Here is an 8,583-nt window from a genome sequence, read left to right on the forward strand (position 1 = left end):
ACGGTTCAGGAAGCCCCTCCTAAACCTTTCAATGCCTGAAGGTGAGAAGCTGTACCACGGCGAGGAGGTTTTTGTACTTATGCCCTCTTTCTTTCCCAGAGTCCCTGCTGTTCCCCAGGATCCCAAGCTAGATGAACGTGTAGTCTTCCACCTCTTCACTCTGCATAACAAACAGAAAAATTCGGAGGAACTGTGGAGCTGATGGCTCCAAATCTGAGCAGTGCAGAGATGTCTCTGACCCTAGTTGATGACCTGGAGGGAAACACGCAGGACACCAATGGGATCAGCCCTTTGCTGCATTTGACCAGTTGTCACAAGGCATTTTCTGATGTCTGACTTTTTCTGTGTGGTGAATCATCTGGCTACTATGGCACAGATCCGTTTTCACTCAGTGAAAAGCACCAGATCTTTCACACATCACAGACTGAGTTATTTGTCAATAAAATTGGTCATTTAAGACTGATTTATCTCCCTTTCCAGGGGCCAGACATGGGGATGTCTACTCTGGCTAGTGTTGCTCATGAAAGCTCTGGCTGGAAGATTTTGTCCCATAACCTGCCACCCAAAACCATCCCCATCTCAGCTGTGATGTTCACTGAAGCCTCCTTGCAATGCAGAAGACGGTTTTATGAGGAGGAATCAGAGTAAGACTTTAAGCAGGCTGCCTTGGTGACCAGCCTGCCTGGGGAAGCAGGAGCCCTCCCTGTTTCCCCATCCTGTAAAATGGACATACCAATCTTTTCTGCAAATTGTCAAGTATATGGACCCCCTGATATAAATACTGCTACAAAAGTAAAAATAGTAATAGAAATATTAATAATCCAAATACTCTATATGATCCTGGGATTTCAGTTCAGGCTCTAACAGCACATAGTTGAAATATTGCAGTTTCTTGGATCCCTTGTTTATCCCCTGGGCTAGCAAAGGAGAAGGAGGGTCCACACCAAGACTTCCTCTCTCCTGTAACCAAACACAGCGCAAACCTCCACAGAGGGAGCCTGAGTTGTCCTGACAGATTTCTTCTAGTACAAGCTTACTCAGATACATTGTTCTCTAAAAAATCATCTCAGCTATACTTCCCACCTTTTGGCAGTCTGGCTTACCAAAGGACGTTGGGACTATGATTGTATCGTCTGGGCCACGCTGAAGCCAATGATGCTCTTCATGTCCGTTCACTCATCTCAGCAAGATGGGGCCTGAAACTCTTGGTTTGTTGAAAATCTCAGGTGTTGTCTCCTGCCATCACCACCATCACAAATAACTGGTGCCAACCAAAGCAGCTACTCTTGCTCTTGCCCCTCCATGTGTCGTCTTCTTGCACAACCAATGGGGCTTTAAATTCAGGGTGTTGTTGAGGGCTTGGCAAACAGTTTGGAGGGTAATAACCAGCTCTGCTCCCCCCCCTTCCCCAGCTTATTGGCTTGACACTGCTCTTATACCCCCAGTGTCTAGAAGCGTGAAAAGGGAAAGGATTTTAGTTTCAAGGCAAAATTCCTCAAACTTAATTGTTATGTGAGGCTTTGTATTTAGCCTCCAGTCTCTCTCAGAAACCTGATAAACATATGTTCCCAGTTTGAAAATATTGATTTTTTTCCTCCTCAGTACTGTTTTTCCTAAGTGAAATGAGAATCAGTAGAGATTTTCTTGTTTAACAGCATCAGATCTGGCATAATATACAAGTATCACCTTGTCACGACAAATAAGCTTTACTTATTCATTGGTATTAGCAATGTCCACACAGTCCTGGGAATAGCATGTTGTTATTTCAGCTCATTGCTGCGCTGTCAGCAAAAGGAGAGCAGTAGGGCTGAAATTCAACCCCCAGATACGTGTGCGCTGTTTGGAGCCTGCAGTGGGGAGCAGTGTTATGGGTGACTTTAAAAATGTTCTTCAGAAAGTCAAAGAGGACATAACATGGGTGGCAGCAGACCTGGAGCTCCCCTCTAACTTTTTCTCTGATCTTCAAAAAATTGGATCCCTTATCTGTAAAGTGGGGATAACTGTATTCACAACCACTCTGTAAAGCGTATAAAAATCTACAAATAAAAAGAACAGTACCAAACCAGATAACCCCACTGCTATCAGTTAGCTGTCTTCTAGGGAAACTTGCTTTATCTCTCGAACAGATTCTTAAAATTAAGATAAATATGATGCTGAAAGCAATATATGTTGTCTATAATTGTCTACTCCCCACACACATATTTCCTCCACCTGTTTTTTCTCCTGTGTAAAACTTGGTAGTCTTGCTTACCAACTAGATTTAGACCTATTAGGGTTATCTGTAATAGAACAGTTATTTGATCATTAAAAATACAGGGTTTAGGAACAACGGATTAATGAGGAGGGAACATAATGCAATACTATGGAAACTATATTGTAGGATTTCATATCGTATACTCCCGTGGTCAGAAAGTCCTGCATTATAATCCCATGATGCCAATGCTGTACTGAACAGCACGTAATCCTAAAATCCAGTTATCTTAGGCTTAGTGTACTGCAGAAGCACAGGAAATAGCAAGAATCTATCCAGTCACATTGAGCTACCATAGTTATGGGACATGTTCAGGAAAAAAAAGCTTTGTTTTGTTTTGCAGACCTCACTTTCCAAATGCTGCTACCCAGTAGGTCTATGTAGCAACTGTTGGGCCATTGCCTAACATTGTAAGTCAAATCATAGGTCACTACATGCCTATTCCAAAATAATCCTCCCTCCCTGCCAAGTCCTAAGTCCCAGAAACCCTTATCATGGATGAGAAAATGGGAGATATGCAATCAGGTGCACAAGAAGTCATTGAAATGACAAAGCTTCTAAAATTACGGATGTACGAAAACACACGTACTATGTCATTTAACGTCAATGCTGATTTTATAAATACTAACTCTCTTGGACATTTCAAGTAGTCCCACTGTAGACACCAGCACCCCATCTGGGGGGGGGACGACATTAAATGCTCTTCTGGCCCCTCCCTTATTCACTAACACCATCCATCCTAATTACCAGTGGCCCACAAAACCTCACAGTTTTAGCAGTATAAATCTTTAGAAACTAGAGCTTGATTGTATAAGAGGTTTGGCTTTGGAGTTTTTTCTTGTTTTTTTTTTTTTTCTGCGGCATAGTTGTCCTTTAAATGTGGACAGCTGGATACCTGTCATTACATCGAGTGGTATTCTTGAGGGGGAAAAAGCCACCAACAAAACCTCTGCAGAAAGTATTCTGAAATGCATTGTACAAGACCTTAAACTTTGAGGTTAGGCTGATAATTTTTAGTACTCTCATTCCCTGGCTGCTCGCTAACCCTCAGACACATATTTTAAATTTAATTTTTTTTTTCAGTATGAAATTTCTTATGCATTGTTTAGGTGTTTATAAGGAAAATAAAAAGGAGGGGACATTCTTTCACTGATTTCGGGGGATTGTGGGCAAGACTTCTGAAGCTACCTCAAAATGTTAAAAATATAGCCAACATATTCTTCCCACTCCTCTTTTTTTTTTTTTTTAACCAAGAGATGCTAACCTGTTTCTTGAGCAATCACTTCCAGATTGCTAAATCGATTAATAGATTTCTTAATCAAAGTCTTTATTAATTTTGTAAGGCTGCATCCAAGTAATAATTATCTACCCAGCAAAAACTAGCTTGGAGAGGCTACCTATTGCAGCAGCAGCAATAGAGATCTGTTTTCTGGTATTCAAATAAAAATGAGCAAGAGTGGAAAATTCATATAAAAATGGGGGGGGGAGCGGGGAGGCTAAAATACTATAGAAAATTATAAACAGGAACACTTGGAAACTCCAGGGCAGAAGTCAAGTCTGTGGCCCTCTATGTATTACCATGTATCACATATGAGTGAATGCCTGGGGCAAACTGTCTGATTGTCCCCATCTTCCTGGCAGCCCTAATAACAAGTGCAAGAAAAGAAGGTGTTTTAACCACGAATACAGCAGTGGAGCCTCAGCTCCAGACAGTGACACTGGACAAGCCGCAAGGGAAGTTGTTTTGTAACCTTAGCTATGACAACTGAGAACCTACAGCTGCAGCAGTACTTGACTTGGGTCTGGATCAGACTTAGATTACACCAACTATATGCAGCAAACAGTTTTATTCATGCCTGGCTATTACAAATAAGAGTCCCTGCCTCCCTACCTTTTTCCCTTAGAGAAAGAAAATCAGAAAGTATTTTTGCTCCAGCACTGCCTGGAGGATCTATAGCAACATGAGCTTATTTATGACCCATCACTTCTACGCAAACATTTTCTACTGTGTCAGACGAACCGTTTATTATGCCATTTCTCTCTGAGGTCTCAACATCATCCATCACCACAGTCACCTACCCTGCTCCTGCTCTGGGCCTTTGCATTGCACGGGGATCCATTGGTGCGGACACCGGGAGTCTGGGCTGCTGCTGTTTTCCATTTCATCACTCTTCCATTACCACTTGGCTTGCCTGGAGCTGCCAAGCTGTTGTTAAGGGTTCAGTGGGGCACCTTCTTTATGAGCCTTCCTTACCAACATCCCCTTAATATAGGAGATGCCAACCTGCCTGTTTTGTGAACACCTCACCTCCTTCTTTCTTTAAGAAGAAAGGGGTGGAGGTTTCCTTCCCTGTTAAGAATCGTGCTGCCTTCCTGCCCTCCCCTCCAAGCACAGGTATGGATACCTTTAGCCTGAAGACTCGGATACATAGATTTTTACCTAACCTTTCTTAATTGCTGCAGGGAAGAAGTGGGAGTGTAAGCAAAGGTGCAGTTGCCATCGTAGCAGCAAGGGAGAGATGGCTGAACTTGCCAGGAAAGTAACAAGGGAAACCCAGCATTAGATAGATCCAAGACAGATCTAGATTCAAGACGAAGATATTTAAATGTAATCACTTGCAGTGGGAACATGTTAATATTACCCTAGTTTGCCAGTGAAGTTTGTCCAGACCCAGCTCCACGTGGGTATGTCCTCCTCAGACCTTCCCAAAGGATGGGTCACCTAGTCCACTTGAGTACTTCTATGCCTCCAGTAAGATTGTTCATGCATTCTTTTTCTGTGTTTCCAATAATTTCCCCTCCCTCTTTTGGTTTTTAGGAGGTGAGAGTTTGTAAACAATACACAGCTGTAGCTGTAAACAAACTTGTCTGGAAATTGCCTTTGCTCTGGGGAGCATCTGGTAGAAAAATCTGTCCCAGTCTTCTCTTCCCAGTCTCTCTGCCAAACAGCCTTTCTCTCCTTGCTCTTTATCTCTAGACCCTGGTGAGGAGGGGACAGGGTTTCAGTGCCAGAAAGGGAAAGAAGTGTTCCTTTACCAATTCACAAAGTGCAGGATTGTCAACATATAACCAAGGGATACCTTGCTCACATGCTTGGTTATCACCATCTTCACCAGCAGTGGTGTCAGGATCCTAACAGGGTCAATTTTATGAGTAGCTAGCCCATGCTTTTGTATGTTATGGAAATCATATTCTCAAATGCATACATGTATATATACTCCTAGGGCGTAGGAAAAGGCAGATGGTTGTAATAGTTGAAGAAGCAAAAAGGATTGGCTTCCTCACTAGCTAGATGCGTACATCATTAGAGTATATTCTTCTATTTCCTTATCACCAAATTAAAATAACTCTGACCAGGTAACAGAGGGGATTCCTATACTGCTTAGAAATTTAACTGGATTTTCTCATAATATGTTGCAACGACATTACAAGCTAAATGCCCAAGAAGTTACTAGAATGATGGGAGGGTAAGTTATGAGTATGATCTACTACATAATGTAATACAGGACTCCATAAACCCATAATGTCATTTTCCTATGAAACTGATATGTAATTTTAATTTAAAAAAAAAAAAAAGGATTGTGCAGATATAGCAATGACTGCATGACCTGCTTGGTTACGAAAGGTCAACTGTAAAACTTATTTGGACATGCCCTCTAACTTCCATCCAAGATCAGTGATTTGTGTGCAAAGTAGGAGAAACATTTTATTATTCTCAAACTTTTGTAACTCCGATCATTTTCTTATAATGGTTAAAAAAAATAAACAAAACTTTTTATTAACGTGCTGTCCTGTCCCCTGCATTTTCTAATCTAGTGTGTCCCCAGCACCACTGGAGATCCACATGCTCATTTGTGCTTTCCTACCTGGACACAAGATCCTTTGTAAGGTGACAGACCCCGTTCTCCAGGGATGCAGACCGCTGCACGTCTCCTTAGCTGCCGAGTTTAGTGGCAGTGAAATCCACTTTCATTTTGTATTTAAAAACTGGCATCAAATTTGCAAATGGCTTCTCTGTGAGCTGTGTAGAGAGGCACTTTCGAAGTCGCAAAGTGCAACATAAACGACTTTCAAAGGGAGATGGCCATGTATTTTCCCTGTGCCTTGGCACGTCTGCTGTCAGCAAAACACCAGCCCTCAGCGCTGGCCCATCCCTGCACAGGAGCTCCTTCTCAGGCATGGCTGAAGCACTGGTTCGAGGCACAGCAAATTCTGCTTCACGTATCAAAATAAGAGGAACAGAAACAGGGGTGGGTGGGCGGTGGGAAGCAGAGAGGAAGCTGCAGAAACGTTTGACTGGAAGCATGAGTCAGGGTGTTACGAGATGTATGGGATTATCATAGTTTACATAGTGTCCTCATTGCCAAACAACCACGTCAAGTCCCCGGTACAGTGCTGGCAGTGGAGAGGTCATGAGCAGCAGGACAGTAATAGTGTTACAGTAGCACGGTGTCCTCAGTCAGAGGTACCGGCCCGGGAAGGATCTCGCAACCCCTCAAGATGTTATGGTTCCTGCAACAAACAGCCTCCAGTGCACTTTGAAGCACGACCCCACAGGCAATTGTCACAAGTAGCACTGAGAAAAGGCATTTTCTCTCTTTCTTGTCAAGACCATGTTCAAATTTTAATGGACTCAACCAAAAACTTCTCCTGGAAAGAAATTTAAACCTGGACGGTGCCTGACACTTGTGACACCTGACACTTGTGAAGTTGGAGCTTCCTCATCAGTTCCATATTGTATTTATTTGGCCCATTTATTCCACAACTTCCAGAAAATTGTTTCACCGCTACCTGTAGATGAAATAGCGAGGACAGCGCTGATCCAAAGCCTACCAAAGTCAAGGGAGAGATTCCCACTCATTTTTAGTGTCTTTTGCATCAATCTAACTCTCCAGGAGAGCTGCTGGGGCCAATCTTCTGCCCTTGGTAGCACTCCAATTCAGAGCAGAAATTGCTGAGTTACAGAAACAAGTCTTCTTTTTTTATTTTTGCTTTTTTTCTTTATTTTAGAAGCAGCAACAGTATCTGGCTTCCAGCACACAGCAGACTGTCACACTGCTCACACTGAGACGAGAGCCTGCTCGACTCCCTAAGCAAACCTGCTTCGCTCTGCCCGTGAGCGTGCATGTAGGCACCACGCGGGCGCACGCACACATTGTTCAGCAGAAGTCACACTGCGGCACACGGATCTCTCCTGATCTGCCTGAGGGCCTGCTTCTCCTCACACAGTCAACAGAGAGGGGTCACATAAAGGGAGCAGGTCACTGGAAATGATCCTGTGAAGCATTATAAGCCTTTCAGCTCCCCCTTCCTCTCTCCAACCTCTATGCTAAGTAAACTCCACCTAGATATTTTCTTGTTTTTACCAAAAGAAGCTATTATGGTTTAAAAAAAGAAAAAAAAGAAAAAAAAAAGGAAAAAAAGAAAAAAAAAGAAAAAAAAGAAAAAAAAAAAGGAGATAGGAGACCTTAATACATTATCCCTGAGCAGACAGATCAGATACTTTTAGAGCAGAGCAATAGCACTTCTCCCCTCCCCACAAGTGCAGTCAGCACATTTTATTTCTTTTTCTCTCTCTCTCCCATGTTTATTATTAAAACACGTCATCACCATCTAATCACCACTGGAATTGAAAGTAACTTTGCACGGGAGCATTCTAAAATTAGAGAACGCCGATTAAAATTAATGCAAACCCAAAGTGCTGTGCTGTAAAGAAAGCACGGCCAACAGATGAGCAAACGCAACCCATATCTGCTAATTTCACACTGCTGATACTTGATTTTTTTTTTTTTTTTTTTTTTTTTGTGGTTCCCTCCTCTAAGAGCAGGGCTGCAAAACCCACCAGCCTGGGGCTCTGCTGAGGCCTTCTCCTTACCCCATCCACACAGCAGGAGTAGTCCCATCCAGGAGCCTCCTGTTTTTCCGCTCTGGAGGAGTCACGGTTTGCTTCTCCCTGCAGCAGCCTCCCTGGGCGCCCACTGCCCTGCTCCACGTCCTGCGGACAGCTGGGGCCAGCCAGGGGGGCCGGGGCATCGTGGCGACGGGACACAGCCCTTCCTGATATAATGGGAAGGCCGGTGCCAGCGCCAGCATCGGTCCGGGCGGGATTCCAGCGCGGCGGCCGTCCTGCACCTGTCGCAGGGCACCAACCGGGACAATCAGCTGCGCGGCTAATATTAACCACCCGCGCCGCCGGCACCAGGGAAGCGTGGCAGGGTTGGGAGCGTGATCGAGGCATAGAGCAGCTTGTAGGGAAATAATTGTCCAGCTCGGCCTTTAGTTAAAAGGAAAACAAAAAAAAAGAGTGAATATGCCACCGGACTGATAACCTG

The 8,583-nt window shown here is 43.7% G+C and overlaps 1 protein-coding gene across 2 annotated transcripts in view; it reads right to left on the reverse strand.

Annotated features, from left to right (window-relative positions):
• Nucleotides 1–8,276, reverse strand: part of ARPP21 (cAMP regulated phosphoprotein 21) — a 201,952-nt gene extending 193,676 nt beyond the window's left edge. For both annotated transcript variants that reach the window (XM_076330892.1, XM_076330894.1), the window contains exon 1: nucleotides 8,127–8,276. The gene's annotated coding sequence lies outside the window, so the exon portion shown is untranslated. The remainder of the gene's footprint in view (nucleotides 1–8,126) is intronic.
• Nucleotides 8,277–8,583: the final 307 nt, after the last annotated feature.

The sequence above is a fragment of the Aptenodytes patagonicus genome, chromosome 2 (genome assembly GCF_965638725.1).
Source record: "Aptenodytes patagonicus chromosome 2, bAptPat1.pri.cur, whole genome shotgun sequence".
NCBI classification, from domain to species: Eukaryota; Metazoa; Chordata; class Aves; order Sphenisciformes; family Spheniscidae; genus Aptenodytes; species Aptenodytes patagonicus.